Source organism: Bubalus bubalis, chromosome 10, assembly GCF_019923935.1.
Source record: "Bubalus bubalis isolate 160015118507 breed Murrah chromosome 10, NDDB_SH_1, whole genome shotgun sequence".
Classification (NCBI taxonomy): Eukaryota; Metazoa; Chordata; class Mammalia; order Artiodactyla; family Bovidae; genus Bubalus; species Bubalus bubalis.
Window position 1 is genome coordinate 16,353,919 of NC_059166.1, and position 24,309 is coordinate 16,378,227.

Consider the following 24,309-nt stretch of genomic DNA (forward strand, 5'->3'; position numbering starts at 1 on the left):
CAAGCAGTCCAAGCAGCAAATGGGTGTTTTTCTGAGCCTTGGGTCTCTGGAGCTGTGGGCAACGTGAAGTGGGAGGGAGAAAAGAAAAGGAACATTTCTTCCTTCATGTCTGATGAAACAAAGCATCTAGAAGCAAGTATTTTACCTCTCTGTCTGCTCCATACATGGAGAAGGAAATGGCAACCCACTCCAGTACTCTTGCCTGGAGAACTCCATGGACAGAGGAGCATGCTGCAGTCCATGGGGTTGCAAAGAGTCGGACATGACTAAGCTACCGAACAATAACAGGGTTAGAGGACAGGTGGGATAGGCCACTGAACAGGAGTGCTAAGGCAAACAGAGGGACCCTGAGCACAGAGTAGAGATGATCTTTGAACCACTTCCCATCATGTCTTTAACCAACATGGATCTCTCAATAGATAGAATTTTGAGACAAATCATCATTTGAGTCAAAAGGTCCAGGCTCTGTCCCCAAAGCAAGTCTAAACTATTTTCATTCTCCACAGTTTTTTCCCTTGTTTTTCTTTCCTTTTTTTCTTTTTTTTTTGGCCATGCCCCAGGCCTTGTGGGATCTTAGTTCCCTGACCAGGGATCAAACCCACACCCTCAGCAGTGAGAGCACAGAGTCTTAACTACTGAACCTCCAGAGAAGTCCCCTCTTTCCTCATTTTCTGCTACTACTCCCATCACCCCAAGTAAGTAAAAAGCCAAGGGTAACCAGCGAGAGATCTCCAGCAATGGCTGGGCAGGGGCTGCCCCACCTTTTGGACTGAAATTGTCCTTAGTAACTTGGAGATCCTTGTATTCAGTACCTAAATGCATTTGGCCCATATATGGAGGAAAATCGCCATTGCTTTTCAAAATATGTTTCATCAGGTAAAAACTTCTCGGATGTGCACTTTCAGGTACCCTCCCAATGCTTCTGTACATCGTGAGGTCTGATGCTCTCCTACTCAATGCTCTTTTCCTTAGCATCTCACAAGAGCCAGCTATTAAATTTCGGGAATTTCGTGAGCCAGTTGTTAAAGTCATCATTAAAATGTAAATAATGTAATCAAAATTAAATAAAATGCCTTAGAAACAAAAATAGACATTGCACAAACTCTTCACTTCTTATTTTACTATCACCTATGCTCTTGAGGCTGTTGACATCTGTTTTACCTATATGATAGAAATAGCATATTAATGACCAAAAATGTCATGATATTAAACATTTCCCTCCAACTCTGGTGGCTTGAAAGTAGTCATAGCAGGAATATTTACACCATGGAAGCTGGCAAACACTACAAATCTGGGCTTTTATTTGTTCTCTTTATGTCTAAGAAAGTGATGGAGAAAATGCAAATACTCTAGATTAGAACATAAAAGGGTGTTACATCTGGCGCTGTTATACCGTTTAAAAAAAAAAAAAAAGCACCAAAAGTGAGGAAATATTCATCCAGTATTCAGCAGAGGAGTATTGTATCACTGACAAATAGCATGAAGCTCTGACATACATCTTCAGGGTTTCACTTTTGTCATATTAATGTCAAAGAAAATATCTAACAATATTCATGTTGAGGCTAAATTCACTTATTAATAGGTTGGTTATGAATATAAAAGGCTCAGCAAACATCAACAAAAACATTCTATGAGAATCAGTTTTTATTGTTATTTGCAAATTGTGTGCTATACATCCCTTATTACAGTACAATTTATCTAAATTATATGCATGTATGTGTATATGTATGTCTCCTGTGTGAATACACACACACCCACACAGAGCCGCCCAACCTCAAAGGTTGTTAAACATTTACCAACTCACACCATATTCACTTTCTATCACCCTTTCGAACCTGTTCCCACACCCCAGGCCCTCCTCAAAACAATGCTTGCTGATATGCCCATCAATAAGCTGCAATCATTTGTCTGTCAAACGTCCTCAGAGAATGGAAGGAAATCCTTTGCTATAAACCCTGGTGAGCACTCTGCTGCTTGGCCTCACAAGGGCTCTCTCACCAGTTGGCAGCTTTATTCTCCACTCACCATCAGCATCACTGTTCTTAATTTTCTCGGGCAGCTCCAGTTAGACCCAAACTGAGTTCTTTTGGAAATGTTGCCAGGGAGACTTAGAGTTCTGTATTACCAAGGCTTCCTATTAACCAACAGGCTTCTTCTGAAATTCCCCAGCCATCTGAGTAGTTAAAACACTTCTGAAGCACAAGCTTATTTTGCCACACTAGTAATTAACTGGTTAATTACTTCTCAACAATTTACTTTTAAACCTCACTAGGACATCAAGTCTGATTTTGGAATTCCAATAGAAGACAATTCCGTTGACTCAACTGGAGAATAAAAGTGCTGTCTTAGCAAAAACTTTTTGAAAAGGAAGTCTCTTAATTCTTCCCTGGGCCACCGTGAAAACAAGTGTGATTAAAGTGATTGTAGTTCTTCAAACTCAGTGAAGCATAAGGGATTCTATAATCTTCACCAGTAGCATACCACCAAATGCGTGTTTTTTTTAAACTTAACAAACCCTCCGACTCAGGATACCCTGTTAGAAAAGGATTTCCTGTAATTCTCTGGGAACATGCAATAGAGGAAAATTCACTCAATCTAAATTTCTGAAAAATATACAATTTAACTCAATTATGCTTCTTCAAATTTTTAATCTTGGAAAAAAAAATTGTTATCCAATGTCTTGATTTTCCTTCTAATCCTCTCACTGATGTTTCAATCATTCCTCCCTCAATTTAGGTCTTAATTCTAGAACTTTGCATTTACCATTTTTTTCCTATCATAGTAGATTGAGAATACTGCAATTTCAATCATCTCTTGGATTTTAATTCAGTGCAAATATGGAGTCTTTCAAGTAACTGTCTGACTAGGACATCTCTTTGACAGAAATGCAAGTTCTTACAAGACACTAAGCTGAAGGAGGCAAGTCGACCAGATCAGTTTTCAGCTGCTTCCTGACATCACCATGAATGACTGACATCCCATGACGATTAATATCTTTAGCAGTTTCCTCTCCAGAAGAGACCGCTTATGACTTTAAGTTAGTAAACAGCCCTTGCCAGGATGAACTGTTTGATGGAAATGCCCAGTTGTTAACAAACACCAGCATCTAATTTATTTGTTATGAAGTGGAGCATCCCGCCAGATGTTAAACATTGCCTTTTTTTCCCTTTAGAGAAGATGCCCCAATAGTCACTCGAATACTTTGGTAGCTGTCATGAGCCCAGATTTTGCAAGGTACTCAAGCAGTAGAGTTCAGAGACCCTGGCTGTTGACTTTCCTTCCCTCTGTCATTTTCCATTTCTCCTATCAAGAAAGTTGCACCCCAACTAGCCACTAGGAGAAAAGATTCTTCTTCAATAATGCAATCCTCAGTCTTAACTAGATACATTTACCCCTCAGTATCTTCGGAGGGCTGGTTTCAGGAGGTCCCTGTAGATGCCCAAATTGCCAGATGCTTGAGTCCCTTGTATGAAACAGTGCAGTACATTAAACATTGTCATTCCTCCCTATCCATGTGTTTTGAATCCACGGGTTTTGCATCCTCATATTCAACCAACTTTGATCCTTGGTTGGGTGAATCCACAGATACAGCACCTGGGGATACAGGGGCCATAATGAAGATGACATTTCCTAGGGCAATAAGATAGAAGGAGCTTGGGTACCCACGAGCAGAGAGGTACCTACTAGCCTCGGACCTACTCAGACCTGTGAGTCGCATGTGCCCCTCTCCCCCTCACAGTGGAATCCAATCCTAACTCATACACCAAGTATACTATGAGCATGAGATCTGAAGCCAGTCTGCTGGGCACTGATCCAATGCTGCCATTGATTTGCTGAATGTCTTTGGAGACCTTACCTGTTTTTACACTCCAGTTTCCTCTTTATGGGCTTCTCAGCTGACTCAGTGGTAAGATTCCACCTGCCAATGCAAAAGACTCAGGAGATGCAGGTTTGATCCCTGGGTCAGGAAGATCCCGTGGAGGAGGAAAGGGCTACCCACTCCAGTATTCTTGCCTGGGAAATCCCACAGACAGAGGAGCCTGGTGGGCTACAGTCCACAGGGTTGCAAAGAGTCAGACATGAGTGAACGTGCAGCCATTTCCTCATCTATGAAATGGGAATGACTGCATATATTCAAAGTGCTTGTAAGCACAAAATGAGTAAATACATGCAGAGCCTTAGAACATTGCCTGAACTAGTCAGGACTCCTTGATACAAAAGGGAACTATAAGACAGGAGGCAAATGGGAACCAGAGGTAAAGCCTCAAAACCGTTACCCTTGCCTTCTCATTCTCCCCATACTTGATCCCAGATGCCCTGCCCCTTCCAGTCTCCTTGGTCCTTATTTAGAATTCCCCTCTATTCATATAGCAGACTGCTCCCTGCAATCCCTCTTCAATCTGTTTCCTCTCACAAAAAAAATCTAGCCTCTGTAAATTCCTATCTGTATTATTTTTCCTATTGTGAGAATTTGAGTATGCAAATAGAGGCCTTCCCAGGTGGTGCTAGTGGTAAAGAACCCACCTGCCAATGTAGGAGACATAAGAGATGGGGGTTAGATCCCTGGGTTGGGAAGATCCCCCTGGAATAGGAGATGGCAACCCACTCCAGTGTTCTTGCCTGGAGAATTCCATGGACAGAGGAGCCTGGAGGGCTACCATCCATAAGGTCACAAAGAGTTGGACACGACTGAAGCGAATGAGCGTACATGCAAGACGTGCATATGACCAGACTTCCAGTGGGGAGATTTGGAAAGAAGAAGGAGGGGACACTTAAAGCAGATGACAGCTTTTGGAGGGGCGAAGGAGGCCAAGCCAGAGCAAACAGAACTCTGCAGGGACTTGGGGGCTGGCTGGATAGGGGGGGACCCAGACATGTCACAGAGAAAAGGGCTCAAGGGTGTATGTTCAGGTACAAAGCTATCAGAGTTAGAGCTAACACTTTGGAACCCTCTGTGCTGTGGAGAGGCACTGAACTTTGCTTGAGGCTATAGGTTATCCAAAGTTTTATTCACCTCAAATTCCAGGCTAATCTGCCTCAGAGCAAGGTGCGGCCTTGGAAATAGAGGCAATTACTTCAAATCATAAAGTTGAGACGGTGCTTCCATATGTCAGACCAATGATGGAGAGGAAGACCAATCTGGCAACTAAACCTACTATGGGAAGTGATTACCAATGTGTTACTGATAAGACTGGTTGTTACTTCAGAATGTATGAGGGTCCCCCATGTGCCTGACAGTAATCTTAATGGGATAGGCATCTAAAGTGTTACCTCCTCATTCTTTCAGAGGTTGGTAGAAATAGAGATCTAATTCTGGAAAAGTGACACAACCATCTACAGTGACAGGGAAGCACAAAACCTGATTTTTATGGAACTGTTTTTGTCTAGTGTTTACTCACAAGAGAAGGTAGAACTAGAAGGCTTTTGGGTTTTTTTGGCCTTGTTAGAAGTTGTTCAGTTGCTAAGTCGCATCCAATTCTCTGTGACCCCATGAACTGTAGCATACCAGGCTCCCTTGTCCTTTACCATCTCCCTGAGTTTGCTCAAACTCATGTCCATTGAGTCTGTGATGCCATCAGAAGACCCTCAAAGGTTGCATGGAGCCAAGGGGTCACCAAGTGGATGTCAGCCCTCCCCAGGCCTCCCTGGCCCCATGTCCAGATTCCCTCTCTTCCTGTCCAGACGGCGCTTCAGGTTTTCTCACTGTTGTTATGGTCTACTGTGCAGTGGGAAAGCAGTGTTTTGGTTTTACTTCCGAACAATCCTACTGCCCTTTTGAGGGCCAATTTAAAGAGCTCTAACTTCTTTAATGAGAGTCCCTTGGACTGCAAGGAGAGCAAACCAGTCAATCCTAAAGGAACTCAACCCTGAATATTCATTGGAAGGACTGATGCTGAAGCTGAAGCTCCAATATTTTGGTCACCTGTTGTCAAGAGTATCATATTGGGAAAGAAGTATATCAAGGCTGAATATTGTCACCCTGCTTATTTAACTTATATGCTCAGTACATCAGGTGAAATGCCAGGCCGGATGAAGCACAAGCTGGAAACAAGATTGCTGGGAGAAACATCAATAACCTCAGATATGCTGATGACACCACCCTTATGGTAGAAAGTGAAGAGGAACTAAAGAGCCTCTTGATGAAGGTGAAAGAGGAGTACGAAAAAGCTGGCTTAAAGCTCAGCATTCAAAAAATGAAGATCATGGCGTCCAGTCCCATCACTCCATGACAAATAGATGGGGAAACAATGGAAATGGTGACAGATTTTATTTTCTTGGGCTCCAAAATCACTGCACATGGTGACAGTGGCCTTGAAATTAAAAGACGCTTGCTCCTTGGAAGAAAAGCTATGACAAACCTAGACAGCATATTAAAAAGCAGAGGCATTACCTTGCCAACAAAGTCCATCTAGTTAAAGCTATGGTTTTTCCAGTAGTCATATATGGATATGAGAGTTGGACCATAAAGAAAGCTGAGCGCTGAAGAACTGATACTTTTGAACTGTGGTGTTGGAGAAGGCTCCTTAGAGTACCTTCGACAGCAAGGAGATCAAACCAGTCAATCCTAAAGGAAATCAATCCTAAATATTAATTGGAAGGACTGGGGCTGAAGCTCCAATACTTTGTCCACCTGATGCGAACTGACTCATTAGAAAAGACCCTGATGCTGGGAAAGATTGAAGGCAGGAGGAGAAGGGGACGACAGAGGATGAGATGGTTGGACAGGATCACCGACTCAATGGACATGAGTCTGAGCAAACTCCAGGAGATGGTGAAGGACAGAGGAGCCTGGTATGCTGCGGTCCATGAGGTTGCAAAGAGTCAGACATAACTAAGCGACTGAACAACTTCAAGGTAGGGGAGGGGACACATGGGGAAATAGGTGAAACAAGATTGGCAAAATGTTTATAATTCTTGAACTTGGAAGATGAGTACATGGGGGTTCATTATGCTATTCTCTCTGCTTGTGTTTATTTGGAAATTCCCTTAATTAGAAGATGCATTCCTCCCTTCATGGAGCTTTAAAGATAAACAATAATTTACGGTGTATCCATCAGGCAGATACATGTGCTAATCAGGAAAATAAAGCAGGGAAGGGAGATGCTAAGAGGAGGGTGGATGAATATAGTGTTTCTACACACAGGCAGTGTTTATTTTATACACATAAATTAATAAAACTTGGATGAGTTGATAAGTGCATCAGGATAAGACCTTCATACATATGAAGTTTACATGAAGTTGAATACAATGATAATTAAAGATAATTTCTGAGAAAGATAAGAGCAATTTGAGTTTTCTGAAAGATGCCCATTTCAAAGACGTGTTAATGAAAACAATGATGAATATGACTTAACTTCTCTCTATGTTAGAACTAGATTCTGCAAACATATTAAAGAATGATTGGCTTTGATCCTCATCACAACCCCAGAAGTTGGTACTGTTTCCTTCATCTGTAAGAGGCTCCCCACAAGCTTAGGGAGGTGAAAAGTCTGTCCAAGGTTATGAAAACTCTAAGTGGTATAACCCAGTTTGAATCCAGGTAGCCCAGGACCAGAATTTGCATGTTTAAGTGTCATCGGACATTGGCTATCTTGATGGATAAGTAGCATCTGGATAAAGGAAGGGTGAATATCCAGTACTGCCTTGATATTTTCTGAGTGGTGCTGTGGGTACTGTGCAGGAATAAGGCAGATGCGGGAGAACAGCCAAGAGTCAGGTTTTCTGGGCTGGATGGTGCTATGGCGCAGACACCACTGCAGGCAAGAGGTCAAAGTGGACTTCCAAAGGAGGCTTCTTCTGAAGCCCAGGAGAATGAGGGCAGTGATGGAGCATGGAGGGAAGAGGGAGGTGGAGTCATAAGACAGGTTCTCCGCCACTTCTATTCCCGCATACCCTCCCACCCATGTCCACATTCAACACCTTAAGTGCTGATCTCATTCTAGAACATAATACAATAGCAGATAATCAGAATTTACCTGACTCAGTAGCAAGAGATGGCAGCTGCCGAGGTGATACTGATCTGTTTGAAAAATAAAGCTTCTCTCTACACTGGGCACTGTTGTAAAACATGGAAATGCAGCGTGAACAGCACAAGGCCTCTCTTGTCATGATGAACAGACAAGAAACAAATATATCTTTTGTTAAGTGTTCATGAATGCTAGGCATACAAACGAAGTAGGGTACGAAGGCTACAACCTCCAAGGTGTGGGCTTCCTGTCTTCTGGAGTGCCATCAGGAAGACTTTGATAAGGGCACACTTGAGTGGGGGACGAAAAGAAGTGAGTCAGTAAAGCTTTGATTCCCAGGCAGGAATGTTCCAGGCAGAGGGCATGAGAACAATCTAAGGCCGGGGCCTGTTGGGTGCATCTGGGGCCAATGGAGAGGCCAGCGAGCTGGGTCCGGGTAACCATGTGGGGATCGGCAGGGACCCCACTGGGGAGGGGCTTGGAGGCTGTTCCATGGATTGGCTTTTGACTGAATGGAATAGGGAATCATTAGAGATGTTTGAATTATGATCCTTTGGACTGGTGTATGGGAAAGACAGAGTAGGGGGCAATGAGGCTGAGCCAGGAGACCAGTTAGGAACCTACTGCACTAAGCCAGGGAGACAGAGGCGAGGGGCTGGACCAGGTGGGTGTGGAGAAGACCATGACAAATCCTAGGATTCCAGATATTTTGGAGAAGAGCCTAGTCAGCCTCTGGATTGGACCTGAGATATGAGAGGAGGAACGTGACCACAGAAACACCAAAGGATCTCTACCTGAAGCCCTTCCCCTTTATTTCCTACCTTTTAGCTTCTTCACAACACAGCATGCAGGGTCTTAGTTCCCCTACCAGGGATTGAAGCTGTGCCCCCTGCAGAGGACGTATAGGGTCCTAACCAGTAGACTGTCAGGGAAGTCCCTCTTCTGGAGACTTTTATCTCCCCTCGAAGCTCTACCTTCAACCTTTCTGTTGGGTTAAGCCATTAGGAGATGCCTCTGTGACAATGTATTCACTGGTCAGATTTGTCTTTTAGGTACATCAATCCATGCTGGCTCAGCAGCCATGCTAACGGCTAGGTTAAGAGAGAAGCGTCTCATAGGATGGAAAGGGGGCATGAAGAGGTGAACATGGATGGAGAGCTATTTAGGAAGTCACTGCTAACAGATTGGACAAGGCACGAAAGGAAGGAAAATGACTTATTCTGACCAAAGAATTGTGGGACTATTAACTAAGAACTGGAAAGGAGGGAAAAGAAAAACAACCCCAGGAAGTTAGAGGTGGGTCTGGAAATGGAGATTATGAGCCCAGCTCTGGGTGGGTGACTTGGAATCAATTGTGCAAAAGCCAATAGATAAATCCCAGAAGGAGTGTGAGTAAGAGTGGGAGGCTCAGACGGCTGCTGCACGGTTTTTCTCTGAATTTATTTTGAAACACAATAGGGCCTCACTATCTGAGCTAGGAAATTTAAATCAGAATATTCTAAGAGCTTTTTCATTTGATTATTTTCTAATAAGAGTAGTAACTAAAACTAGGCTACCAGAATCCATTTCCTTTTGACACAAAGTGATGTGAAAGACCGGTCTTAATCAACTAAATTTACAAAGAACACAGCAATTACTGTACCATTTTAAAATAACAGTAAACAATGTGGTTTAGCTATATTCATATTTTTTTCCAGTAAGAATGCTAAATTCAGAATATGAGAATAGTAAATATAGACTTCTCAAATTTTTTTTTACATTTCTAAGCTTCAAGATGGTACTAGAGTTAAGGTTTTCCTCCAAAATCCCCACACTCACACTGAACATCAAACTTTTCATATGCATTTTGCAGTGGAACTAGACACCTGGACCCTACTTCAGCTCAAACAGTTGGGTGTGCCAGTGACCATGTTCTCCATCTGGAACACAAGGATGAAATGCCAACACTCTGGCCACCTGATGCGAAGAACTGACACATGTGAAAAAGACCCTGATGCTGGGAAAGACTGAAGGCAGGAGGAGAAGGGGACGACAGAGGATGAGATGGTTGGATGGCAACACCAACTCAATGGACACGAGTTTGAGTAGGCTCTGGGAGTTGGTGATGGACAGGGAAAGGCTGGTGTGCTGCAGTCCATGGGGTTGCAAAGAGTCAGACACGACTGAGCGACTGAACTGAACTGAACTATGCCCCTAGAGACTCACAACCTACCAAAGGGTCTGGGGTGACCCCGCTCCCCATGCATAAGAAGGCATAGGTATAGGGTTGGAGTATCAGAAAGAATTCTGAGCACCTCAATTTCTCTACAGTTGTTCCTATTTCAGAATAAGCATCACTGAGTTTCCAAGTGCCCTGCAAACCAGGGCAAGGCAGACCATGGACCTACTTATTCATCAAGTACCGCACGTACCACAGGCCCTACAGGTTTTACACCAGTAGCTACTGGATTCCTCTTACAGAAAATCCTTGGAACAAAAACATCTTTCTGCAGAACCCTTTCAGAAGTGTTCATGAGAGCTCCTCTGGATCTCCCCAATGGGTCTCCTGCTCTTTCTCTTAGCCTTTTCTCTTCTTTCCTTTTCTTCTCTTTTCTCTCCTTCCCTCCTCTTCCTCTTCTTCCTGGTCCTTCTCCAAATATTTAGCCACCTACTCAAAATTTCTTTTCTTCAACTCATTTGTGAAAAACAGAGATTTTTGCCCAGACTTCTTAAAAGCTCATCTCAACCAGTAAAAGGGAAAATTGTTTTGTTCAAACACTTGCCTTCAAGGAGCCAGTGGTCTAGTGAGGGAAGGCAGACAACTAATGGTTACCAGGAACACCGAGTTCTAGAAGGGAGGGGGGTGTGGGGAGGTGAGCTGGTCCATCACGGCTTCAGGGAGAGCATCCCTCATGGCCACGTGCTGCTTTAGTTACTTTATTTATGGGAGCCGAAGGAGAGAGGGCAATGGAAGTAGGAGACGGAGACTGGCTGGTAAGCAGATAGGTTGAAACAAATAACAGAGGCCATGCTGCTCCCTGCGTCCCATAAATTCCATCTCCTTCAGCTGCACCGTCTTGGCCGACGTTCCAGTTCTGAATCAACCCGCAACCCCTACCCCCACCTCTGCACCATCCTCTCTGTACCACTGCTCCCAACTGAATGATCAGTAATCAGATTCTGTCACTGCCCTCCACCACACCCTCCACTGGCTTTGCATCATGCTTTCAAAAAAAAAAACACCTTTTTATTTTGTATTGGGGTATAGACTTAGCAGCAGCAGCAGTGGTAAAGAACCCACCTGCCAATGCAGGAGTCATAAGAGACTCCAGTTTGATCCCTGGGTCGGGAAGATCCCCTGGAGGAGGGCGTGGCAACCCACTCCAGTATTCTTGCCTAGAGAATCCCCATAGACAGAAGAGCCCATCAGGCTACAGTTCACAGGGTCGCAGAGAGTCGAATATGACTGAAGCGACTTAGCACGAATGCATATAGTTGATTAACAGTGTTGTGATTGTTTTAGATGAACAGTGAAGGGATTCAGCCATACATATACATGTATCCATTGAAAGCTGAGCACCGAAGAATTGATGCTTTTGAACTGTGGTGTTGGAGAAGACTCTTGAGAGTCCCTTGGACTGCAAGGAGATCCAACCATCCTGAAGGAGATCAGTCCTGGGTGTTCATTGGAAGGACTGATGCTAAAGCTGAAACTCCAGTACTTTGGCCACCTCATGCGAAGAGTTGACTCATTGGAAAAGACTCTGATGCTGGGAGGGATTGGGGGCAAGAGGAGAAGGGAACGACAGAGGATGAGATGGCTGGATGGCATCACCGACTCAATGGACGTGAGTTTGGGTGAACTCTGGGAGTTGGTGATGGACAGGGAGGCCTGGCGTGCTGCGATTCATGGGGTCGCAAAGAGTCGGACACACCTGAGTGACTGAACTGAACTAAAAGACCTTTAAGAGCTAGGAGATCTGGGCTCTGTCTCCCTCTTCACCCTCACTTCTCACTTTCTTCTGCCCCCACCCCCTTGTTCATATACACAGCCTGCTTTTCTTAAGAACTCACAGAATTTACTTCTCTCCTAGGGCCTCCATATTTATTTTTTTCCCCCCTGTTTGCCTAGAATGTTCTTCCCTCATATCTTAAGGTCGACTTTTCAAGGACTAGCTCAGATAGGTCTTTCTGATCATCCAGCAAATGGCAAGCCACTAGCCCTCCCCTCTCCGCCACGTATTTCCCTCTTTTCTTTAAAGTACTCGTCACATAGTGTTTTTCCCTTCACTCCAGATTTGGTCTGTTCTGTTCATCGCTGTATCCCCAGAGTTTAGGAAACCATATTTGTTGATAGGCTCATTTTAATCTGAATTTCCAAGTGCAGTGTGTACTCTGTCTCTACTACAGTGAATACCAACAGAACAAAGTGTTCCTCTTCCCTCTCTCTTACCCCTGCCTCGGGACAAAGGCTGTCTTCTACCATTGAGATGTTTTTTTCTCGGTTATTTTCATGTTGGTTTATTGTTCCAGATGTCTAGTAGCAGGGAATAAAACTGAAGTGTGACAACCAGTAAACACAGTAAAAGAGCCACTATTTATCAAGGGTTTATTATGTATGGGGTGCTATATATACATTAAGCATTCAAGCCTCACAATATCTTTATTATATGGTTTTACCCCTAGGCTAGCAGGCATTTTCAAATAACATTCAAATGACACATATAGACTGACTAATTTCAGACTATTCCCACATTTCAACTCAATATTCAGACCTTAGAAAAACAAACTTATCTCTCCTATGCACACCATTTTTCCCATAATTAATGGCACAGAAACAGTGCTTGAACTGGCATTACAATAAGTAAGCAAAGAAACAGGCTTCCCAGGTAGTACAGTAGTAAAGAATCCGCCTGCCAGTGCAGGAGACGCAAGAGACTCGGGTTCAAACCCTGGGTGGGGAAGATTCTCTGGAGGAGGAAATGTCAGCCCGCCCCAGTATTCTTGCCTGGAAAATTCCATGGATAGAGGAGCCTGCTGGGCCACAGTCCATGGGGTCCCAAAGGATCTGACATGACTGAGCAACTGAGCGCATGCTTGTGCGCATACACACACACACACACACACACGCGCACGCGCAAAGAAAGCAGAAGAGTATTAGATTTGACTGCTATGCCTGTTATGCATATAGAAGCATCAAGTAAGAATTTTCTCTTTTAAGAGCATAGTATTTTGTTTCTGAACATTTGCAAAGTATGTTTTCTGCTCATATTTGTAAACCAAAGTCAAAGGTATTTTTTAGAATAGTTGCTGCTAACTATTCTGTCTTTAGCTAGTACAGAAATGTGCTCTCTGCTTCATTTGGTAAGAAGGTAAAAACAAACATCTGTTCACTTCCTATGTGGAAATTTAGAGTCTCATATCTTGACGTGTTAGACCATTCAGTGAAATAAGTCTCTTTCTGCTTGTCAGGGAGATTCTGGATTCTGAAGGGTATGGCTATTATAGCACTCATAACAACTCAATTTTTAGAACTTCTCAGTATTTGCTTTCCTAACAGGATAAGACAGAGAAGGTGATGGCAACCCACTCCAGTACTCTTGCCTGGAAAATCCCATGGACGGAGGAGCCTGGTAGGCTACAGTCCATGGGCTCGCTAAGAGTCGGACGCGACTGAGCAACTTCCCTTTCACTTTTCACTTTCCTGCACTGGAGAAGGAAATGGCAACCCACTCCAGTGTTCTTGCCTGGAGAATCCCAGGGACGGGGGAGCCTGGTGGGCTGCCATCTATGGGGTCGCACAGAGTCGGACATGACTGAAGTGACTTAGCAGCAGCAGCGGCAGCAACAGGATAAGAAGAAAGAAAGGAAGGAAGGAAGAAACAGAGTTTCCAAATAATGACACTTTGAAGAAGTCATATGGATTCCAACTTGCTCGAGGTAATTCATCCTTGTGCTTAGTACACCCATGGGCCAAAGGGGGTCCACAGGCCACAAAACATTATTTGCACATTATCTTCCTTGCCATTTTAGTGTCAAGATCAGATATCATTAAATATTGTGATTAAGCACCAATTCCTTAGAGTTTAAACAACTGTTAAAGAAGAGAAGGGGAAAGAAGCATTTATCTCATATAGACATTGAAGAAAAGTGGAAAGAAGCCAAGACCACCAAGATTTTGTTCCATAACTATATTGCAAAAGCTTGCAAATATCTCTCAAAGCACTTTCCTAGACACAGCCAATCCTCATCAGCCCATCTGGGCACCCATTTCCCATCCTGTTCCCTGCTCATCTCATCACCCTTCCAGCCTCACCCTCATTAATTCTTAGCAAGTTATTCTCTTAAAACTGATCTACGATGGGAAGGGCATGAGGGAATGGAAGGATTTTCCTCCTTTTTTGTTTTTAATTTGTATTTTATATTGGAGTATGATTACATAGATGATTTACAATGTTGTGTTAGTTTCAGGAGTACAGCAAAGTGATTCAGTGATGCATATACGTGTATCTATTCTTTTTCAAATTCTTTTCCCATTTAGGTTATTACAAAATATTGATCAGAGTTCCCTGTACTATGCAGTAGGTTCTTGTTTGTTATCTATTTGAAATATAGTAGTGCGTACATGTCAATCCCAAACGTTCAAAGAGTTTCCTTTAAAAAAAATTCACTTTTAAAGTCTAAGTCAGTTTGGGGGAGAAAGGATACATGTATATGCATGGCAGAGTCCCTTCGCTGTCCACCTGAAACTATCACAACATTGTTGTGACATAGTACGAAGTAAAAAGGAAAAAATATTAAGTCTATGCCTCCTCTAATTTCCTCCTCTGCCCCCTACTCAGTAATCCTATATTCCGGATTTTGATTCTTACGCTTCATAATTCATATTCTTAGTTGATTCAAGTTTTTAAAAGTGTGAGACAGCTAAATGTTTAAACTGTAAGCTGTATCAGACGAGCAACCGTATCCTCCTTTGAAGCAGCTATAATATTTTAGCGCAACACAGATGCTTAACCTAATAACAGGTTTACTTGGTTAAAGGGAACAAACACAGGATCATATATTTATGCCCCAGATTACAGTTTTTTCCTCTCTCCCAGCACATCAGAGAAGCACAGATGTTAGTGTTTGAGGACTGCCTGTAATCACATGGCCCCGGGAAGTAAGGGGAACTCGGTGATGGCCTCGGATCAGTGCCCACCCGCTTCCTCGTGGTCTCACACCTTCACACACCCCTCCCACTTCAATCAGCTTTCTAGTCACAGGTTGGAGACAGCCTGAAATCACCCTGAGGCCAGATGGTGGTTAATATGCATCCCTGGAATGCCTACAAACCGAAAGGCCTTTCCTTTGCATCTGCTTGTTTCCAAGGACTCCTGTTGCAGCTGGAGATGTGGTGGGTTCTGAAGAACTCCTAGAGCACGAGGGCTTCAGTCCCAGGAGAAGATGGAGGGAGGACGTGGCTGGAAGGGAGTAAGGTCTGCACTTGCTTCCTCCCAGGCCAGGGCTGACAGACCCCTCCCCACTGGGCAGGGAGAGGGTGGAAGTTGCTGACAGACTCCAGGCGGACAGAAGCTCCCCACATGTGGGGGACCTGCATGCCGACATGCACGCAAGCCTTGAGTGACATGTCGAAATTAAAATCAAAACAGCATGAAAGCACACTTCATTACAGCTAGAAATAGCCGAGTATTGTCAAAGCTCCCATTGAGTCATCCGTGCAGAAGCTGAGACCTTGGACAGCAGGGGAGAGCTGGGGCAGGCTCCGGACTGGGTTCAGAAAAAGATCTGGACGAGGGACCAGAGCGTAGAGGGTGGTCAGAAAGCAAAGACTTCAGCAGTACTTTTTTCTCTGAGCAGGAAGGAGGGAGTGGGGAGAGAAGAGAACACTGCCGGGACTTTGAAAGCGCAGGGAATTGCCAGAGGAGGGGAGGGCGGTGGTTCTAAAGGGAGCCTTCCTCCCATTTCATTATCACAGAGGACCTTCTTGGTTAAAGGAATGATCGGTCCCTTGGGATACAGAGGAGGGGAGTATTAATGTTCAATTAAATCTGGGAAACAGAAGGAAGCAAGCTCCAGCTAATGCCTTCGCAGCCCTTAGGATGGCATTGCTATGCATTACAGATTCACACAACTCTATGGACAGCTGCCAAATATTATTGGCTGCATGAGCTGCTTAACTTTGCTCCTCCTGAAGTTATGTGCAGACCAATTTCACTTCAGCAGGAATCACCAACACACTTTGCTCATTGAGATGAGCAAATATTTTAAACTATTTTAAAAGTGCAATGGATCATGAACATCTCACAATAATTTACCATACTTTACTCTTTGATAGCTACAAGTCAACCTTTCAGAACTAAGAAACAGAAGAGACAAACTCACAATGTAAACCATCAGAGCTGAACCTTATATGCAAGCATGGAGAAACACTAACTTATTCAATGGGTGGGCTTCCCTGGTGGCTCAGCGGCAAAGAATCCACCTGCAACACAGGAGACGTTGGTTCGATCCCTGGGTGGGGAAGATCCCCTAGAGGGGGGCATGGCAACCCACTCCAGTATTCTTGCCTGCAGAATCCCACGGACAGTGGAACCTGGCGGGCTACAGTTTGCAGAGTCAGAAACAACTGAAGCAACTTAGCACCCATGCCCACATTCAATGGGTACTTGCTGCTGCTGCTGCTAAGTCACTTCAGTTGTGTCCAACTCTGCGCGACCCCATAGATGGCAGCCCACTAGGCTCCCCCGTCCCTGGGATCTCCAGGCAAGATCACTGGAGTGGGTTGCCATTTCCTTCTCCATTGCATGAAAGTGAAAAGTGAAAGTGAAGTCTCTCAGTCGTGTCTGACTCTTTGCGACCCCATGGACTGCAGCCCACCAGGCTCCTCCGTTCATGGGATTTTCTAGGCAGGAGTACTGGAGTGGGGTGCCAGTGCCTTCTCCACTACATGTCAGACTCTGAACTAAATGTTTTTCACAGAAAAAAAAAATCTCATTTATTCCTAGCAATTGAGAGGCCTTATTCTCGACTTGAAAGATGGGGCAGCAGGTGAAGTGGAGAAACCAGGACTAGATGTCAGCTCAGCCTGACTTCAAATCCAGACACATCAGCGCCATGCTATACTCGGTATCACATACAAAGCCTGGAAACAGCTCTGATTCAGTGACTGGTCCACAGACATAAGGCAAGATCCCCGAAGCTACAGAGAGGAATAAAACGGTCCCCGCAACCTTGAAAGGTAATGTGTGTCCATTGGGGATCACTACATTTTTCTCTCCGTCTACTTGAGTCACATATAAAGTCCTATGTTAGCACAGAGATTCAGGGGCCCATGTTTCTCCCCAGTAAGATCAGAAAGAGATCTATAGTTAAACTTTGTATGGAAGGATCCCACCTTTGGTGAGAGACAGCACAGCCCATCTAGGGCTCTGTGAGTGATCTTGGATGAGAGGGCCATAGACTGTACATGGAAAGGTACTAGCAGAAAAGAGAACATAAGGGCCTTGGTTGCCTTCCTAGTGGGTGTGAACTTTATTTCATGTTATTGGTGAGCTTTATCAATGACCTGTTTCTTTGTGGAATTTATTACATCCCAGCTGAACTTCTCTGCCTGTTCCATACCTCACTCAAGACTGAATGTTGAAATCTGGTGCTGAGAATCCTGTCAACTGATCACTGTCTAACAGAGACTTCTAAGCCGAGTGAAAAGAGCAAATAAAGAAGGGTGATTGGAAAAAAAATATTAACATAGGAGATTTGATTATAAGTCAGTCTACAGCCAGACAGCTTAGATAGAGCCTATGGCATTTGTCATTTTGGGAATGATAGTTCAAACAGAATATTTCACTTAGAACAGAATTGGAAAACAATGGCTGCCATAGATTTTTTTTTTTCCTTTTTTGGTTTACTAACATTTATTTAGGTTCCCAGTGAAAAAGCCTATCCTGTATGGCTTTCAAGCAAAGGCTGGTTTTTACATATTTAAACAACCAGGCTTATGTAAACAACCAGTCCGCCCTTCTACAAATCAAAGAATATACGATGGAGATATACATGGACCACTAAGCCTGAAACACTTACTATCGGGCTCTTTACAGGGAAAGGCCCACCACCACATGATGTAGAACTCCTCCTCCTCCTCCTCCATCTTTATTCAGACTCAAGTCATTTAAGCCTGTGTTTAATGTGACTGGACACAGAGTGGACAATGGTAAGATCTATCTGCCACTTCAAACACTGGAGCCAGTTGAACGGTGTAATGACATTGATTTACTGATTCCTTTTTATTAGAATTCTAAATCTCAATCATTATTACACTCACACCCATTTCAACTTTGATATTTTAAAAAGATGTCCTACTCACACTTAAGGGCTTGCTAGCTTTCGGCCAAATGCTGCAATGGTTTGATCTTCCTAATGCTGGTGATAAGCGGTTTCTACAGGCTCGGCAGCACCCTGGTCATTAAAGCTTACCCAAACAGCTTCCTTAATTAAAGACATCGGTTTAGTTCATCCAGTGGGTGTAGCTGGAACCTTTGTAAAACTTAGCCTAACATTAACACTCCTCAAGTTGCCCTTCCTCTGGGATTATATGGGAAGGGGAAAAGCAGACAAGGGTTAGGGACTTTTTGTATTCATGAATCCAGCCTACTTTTGCTTTCTGTCAAACAGTAATTCAATATTTACCAAAAGGAGATGTTTAGAGTTGGAAATTTTTACACGCCTTGCATCTCAGCAGAGAAATATTTTTGGGTACTCTTGTGTACACAGATTGAAAAGAAACTCCGATATGACTCGAATATGGAAACTATGCTAGATCGACCAGCACCTCCTTATCCCTGGGATGGGGATCACTCGGGCATCCATGAAGTTGTTCCACAGCATCTGGATGACCTGGGGCCTAGTTACTCTGACAGCAAACCCAGGCCCCCTCGCTGGGATGGCCAGCCTATATTTCTATCATCTCTGCTAAAGCATCTGTTGCTTTTCATCAGCCCGAGCAACATGAAGCAGAGCCTGTAGTCCTCTTATAATTACTTGAAACCGGGCCCTGCAGTCAGTAAGTTCTCCTTGGCACAGATGCCCATGGCCCTGAATGCCCAAATGGTTTGGAGTCAGCTCTTCATTTTGTAAAGCAAGATTGATGTACATTGTGATGAAACACTAATATTTGAGAAGCCTGCCACACACGAGTACTGGCTTGCTTAGGGTCTTTGTCTAGAAAATATTTCTATTCCCATTTCTACTTAAAAAATGAATATTTTAATTTGGAATCCATGTTCTTTTTAGGTCAAAAGAGGCAAGGGACTTTTTTTTTTTCTGAAACAAAGAATCATTACATTTAATTTAAAATATGCCCCCATGCCACCACCATTTCTAGGTAGTACAGTTCCGGACTAAGAGACATGAACATGAGTTAAATCACAGCTCTTCCAGTTGAGAGTTGTGTAATCACCAGGAAAATCACTCACTCGTGGGACTTGGTTTATCAAAAGCAGTCATCTTGGAAGCGTACAATGTGTCCAACACTTACTACAGTACCACTTAAGAAGGAAGAAGGCTTACCATTTCCTAAACTGACAGAGGAAGGAATGAGCAAAGGTGAGACAATCCAGAGAGAATGATCAACTATGACGGTTACATTTTCTCAGTTATAAAAGAATCTATGTCTATAGAATTTCCTTAGAGGGATCAAGGTCAAAGTGCTATTGAGCAAATGATACACAGGTCATCTTAGTTTCTGAGCACTTGTTCTTAATCACCAGTGCCTTCCCAAATCTTTAAGATGTAGGGGCTGGGCTAGATCTTCCAAGAGCCATTTTAGTTTTACTATTCCATGGATATAATTTGCCTGCTGCTGCTGCTGCTAAGTCGCTTCAGTCGTGTCCAACTCTGTGCGACCCCATAGATGGCAGCCCACCAGGCTCCCCCGTCCCTGGGATTCTCCAGGCAAGAACACTGGAGTGGGTTGCCATTTCCTTCTCCAATGCATGAAAGTGAAAAGTGAAAGTGAAGTCGCTCAGTCGTGTCCGACTCTTAGCGACCCTATGGACTGTAGCCCACCAGGCTCCTCCACCCATGGGATTTTCTAGGCAAGAGTACTGGAGTGGGGTGCCATTGCCTTCTCCGAATTTGCCTGCAGGAGGATTCAAAGATGGCAACTGTATGAAAGATCAGCTATCCACAGGGAAAGGTGGGAGGGAACAGAAATCTGTGAAAAGGGGACTGCAGCCATGAAGAATCAGAGTGTAGATCCAGGAATTGCTTCCAGTTTACTAAAGGCTCTAAAGATTTAGCGCTGCTCAAGCATTTCCCACATTTATGTGTCAAATCATTAAATCTTAATTACGTCACTTTAAAAAAAATCATAGCCTCAAGGAGGAGAACAAAACAGTACCGGTTATTCTTGCTTTTGAAAACTTACACTGCCACTTCCTCTTGATTTGTTAAAAGGTGACCATTTAACCTTTTTGAAGCACAGATTGAGTCTCCCAGGGAAATATTTGTTTGTATTTGGTACCATCATCCATATTAAAGTCACTGAAGGAAGCCAGTGCCCATTGTGAAGATGGAGATAAGTAGGAAAAAGCCATCAAGGGAAGCAGGATTCGGGCATGGATCTGCCTGCCAGGTAACTGTTTCTCATTGTGCTTTGCCCTTCGGCAGAAAGCTCCAGGGAGCAGCTACACCAGGAAAAAGGAAGGTCAGGAGGTGACAGCTGTTGATGACCTAATGAGGATGGAACCAAAGAGGAGAGAGAACTCTGGGGAAATGTTTCTTCAGGTGGCTTGGCGGTTCAGACACAAGGCTTCAAATAGGACTAAGAGCAACATGAGGAACTGGAAAGTCAGACTCAAGGATGGTAAAGGACCATAATACCAAACCATCCCTTTTGGATCTAAGTCTTAAATATAGCAGACCAAATAAGTACTGCTTATTGGGGAGGGGTAGCAAGGAGTGAGCTTGAAACTTCAGAAACTGTCTGGTTTCTCTAAATCACTTCTTAAGGGAGGAAGCCAAGGCCACCCGAGGTGGAGCCGCTTGCTCTGGTCTGACTTGGCAAAGACGAAATTAGGATGGAGTTTCTTACTCCCAGACACGATGGGCCTGGAAATGTTTTAATAGTGTTTAATCAAAATCCAAAGCCTGTAAATTCTTTAAAGGTATGCCAACCACAGAAACTGAGCAGCCCGAAGATGCTGATTTTAACACTTGGTAACTATTTTTATGGCATTACACAATCTATCTAGGCCTGGGATTCTGTTCGAAGGCGAATCTGACCCAGAGTCAACATGCTGGTCTCCTGGTTTAAATCGAAACACAAGGAAGTTCTGTACCCAGTCCTCGGAAAACCCCCAAACCACTCTCCCTCTGTGACTGACCTTGTCTTGGGAGATGCTGACTGCAAACAGCCTTCCCCCAGACTCACCCTCTACAATTTCAAAAGTATGTGCAGTAGCCATGGCCACCTGAGGGTGCTACAAAGGGAGGGTTAAGGACCAGAACTTAATGAAATACCTGCCCTACAAGCAAGACTCCACTGGAGCATTTAAAAAGTCATCCACCTCATTGTTTCCCGTAAACGCAATGAAATGCCACAGCTTAACGACTTTTCCCAATTACAACCTCCTTAGGCTTCTCGTTTAACAACCAGACTCTCACTAGAGGACACAAAGGCTGGGAGACCGGGCTGCGGGCATCACCGCAAACCCTGGCGGTCCTCCGAGGCCAGGACCGTCGACAAAGTCCCCGTGGACCAGGGGTTACATTGACCGCCGTGATGGACTGGCCACCGGCTTCGACCCCAAGCCCCCCTGCAGGTCCCCTCCCCCGCCCCCCGCCCTAGGAAATATTTGCAGAGCTGGGACACCGAGGCTCCATCTACAAAGGCTGGGACCCTCCAAACCAAACGCGCCACAGAGCCGGGGCCTCCGATTCCCACCGCGGTCCTTCGTCTGGGGCGCCAGGAACGGGGATCCGCGGCGGGAGCGGACCGAGGGCGGCGGGCGCTCGGGTCCCGTTCTCGGACTGTCCCGTTTGAGTTGCAGGGTTGACTTGGTAACAGTCTCGAGCGCACTGAGGAATCCATTCTCCGAGGAGCGAACGCTCCGGCCCCCGCGGCTGCGGGTGGAGGGCGGGGAGCACAGACTCGAGGCAGGGCCCCCGGAGCCGGGCGGTGGCGGCCGCGGGTCGCCCCCTCTAGGCGGCGGTGAGCAGCGGCGGGCCGGGGTCGCGGCGGCGGGGCGCTCCCCCAGCCCCGTTGGCCCCCGCCCGGGAGGGAGCGCGCGGAACAGGAACCCGGCACCCCGGTCCGCTCGCCTCCACCTGCGGATCTGGGGCGCCCCTCGGGGTCCCCTTCCCGTCCCCGCCATCCCGGCGTTCCCGGCCGCGCGGTCCCATTCCTGGAAGAGGACCCGGTGTCCAGCGAAAGGGACACTTACCCGGGGAGGGCCGGCTCCCGGCGCGGGCCGCGCTCGCAGGTCGGCCGGGGGAAGGTGCGGCTGCGCTGCGCCGGCTGCGGCGCCAGCCGAGCGCCCTGCACCGCCGCCAGGCTCGGACTTCCTCTTCCTCGCGCTCGGCCCCGCCGCTCGGCCGCGTTGCCCGCTCGCCGGCCGCGCCCCGACCCGCCCCTCCCGGCGCAGGGTTGCGGGCCTCGTCGCCGCGAGCAGCGGATCTTGGGTCCCTCCTCCCCTCGGCCCGGGCGAGCACGGTGGGGAGGAGCGGGAGAGAGAGAGAGAAAGAGATTAAGCACTTGGACTTGTCTCTGGAGGGTTGCCAAACAGAGCAGTCAAATTACAGCCCCTGGGGGGAAAAATTACCAAAAAAAAAAAAAAAAAAAAAAAAAAATCCCTGCTACTGTTTTCGCAGACACATCACTTTTCTTCATTTCCCTGGATCCTCGGGTTTAGCTTTCTCTTGATCGTGATACTTTGCATATGATTTTGTAAAAAGAGTATCCTAAATCATTCTTTTAGTTAGACATTTTAGTATTAACACAGAAGCTCTGGGGTAATCTTATGGGCTGAGGGAGGAAGCTCGCTGTTTTCAGGTGTCATTACTCTAATCACCCCAGTTAATGTACCAACTAACCTTTGCTTCGAGAAAGTAAAAGTGGAAAAAGGAGGCCAAGAAGACTAACCTTTGAAATAAAGAGAGAGGTGTTAAAGGCCCCGGCTGTGTGTGTAGTGTGATGATGACTCGAGTTGAAGGTGCCTAAGGTGACCGTCAAAGGCAAGCAGTGATTTCCCAACACTCATTTCCTTTCCAAGGCAGCCGTATGTATCGGCCTGTTGAGTCCATTAGATTTGTAAGAATGCACTCTTACATGATTTGTTCACAGAATTTCAGTTGCAGCAGTTAGGAGCTGTGTGGCCTTAAGAAAGTCATGTGACCTCTCTGTGCCTCAGTTTCCTCATCTGTAAAATGGGGGTAATGAGGATAGTGCCTACCTCACCGAGTTGCTTCTTGTGATTTCAATAAGGCAATTCCCAGGAAAGGTTTAGGAGGTTCCTGGCACACTTGCTGGATAAACGTTAGCTATTATTGTTGATTTCCCCCTTTTATCTGCTCTGATGCATGTATAGAAATTATCATAAAGATCTGAAATAAAATAAGGTTTTGAGCAGCAGAGCCACACAGCGTCACAGTTCTCTCCCTACAACATGCACTTTATATTCTGTTTTACAATTTATTTTGTCTTCACAACTGACTTGTATTCTCTCAAGCCATGAGGCTGGGTTATGCTCCGGGTACATTTACCACGGAAGATTTGCAGTGCAACTCAAACAGATTTTTGCCATCTTCAAAGCACTGTTTCAGTTGATCTTGCAGTACCCTTGTGATGTCGGCAGGACAGGGGCTAGTGTTCTTTCACAGGATATGGAGACTCGGCAGCCTGAATCAGACCCTCTCTAGCACCAGGAGCTCACACAAAACCCCACCTGTTCGTCGGTCTCTCTACGCTGTTGCCTGCCATGAAGTGAGCAGGAACACCTTACCATACAGCATGGACCTCATTCATGGTCTCTGTCAATCCTCTGAGTTAGTACTGGCCTTCATTCAACAACCTTAGGTTCAAAGAGCATAACTGATGACCGACCATGTTAGTGTCTGACAGATGGGGTTTGGGGACAGCTTGGAGAAGAAGGGAGGAGAAGCCGATTTTCCTGGTTCTTTCAAATGCTTTCTCTGCTACCTTCTCCCTGGCCCACAGAGTCACATGCTTTCTTAGCACAGATGACTTTGAGTAAAGCTATTAGTGAAGCGGTGTGACCATCAGCTGCAGACTTTGCCACCTGCTAGCTGCAGATAACAATTTTGAACTTTGATTCCTTATCTGTGTAATGGTTATTATATTTCC

General features: G+C 45.2%; 1 protein-coding gene across 2 annotated transcripts in view; it reads right to left on the reverse strand.

The window, feature by feature from the left end:
* PLEKHG1 (pleckstrin homology and RhoGEF domain containing G1) overlaps nt 1–22,582 on the reverse strand; it is a 251,673-nt gene extending 229,091 nt beyond the window's left edge. For both annotated transcript variants that reach the window (XM_044924102.2, XM_044924103.2), the window contains exon 1: nt 22,391–22,582. The gene's annotated coding sequence lies outside the window, so the exon portion shown is untranslated. The remainder of the gene's footprint in view (nt 1–22,390) is intronic.
* Between the last annotated feature and the right edge of the window lie 1,727 nt (nt 22,583–24,309).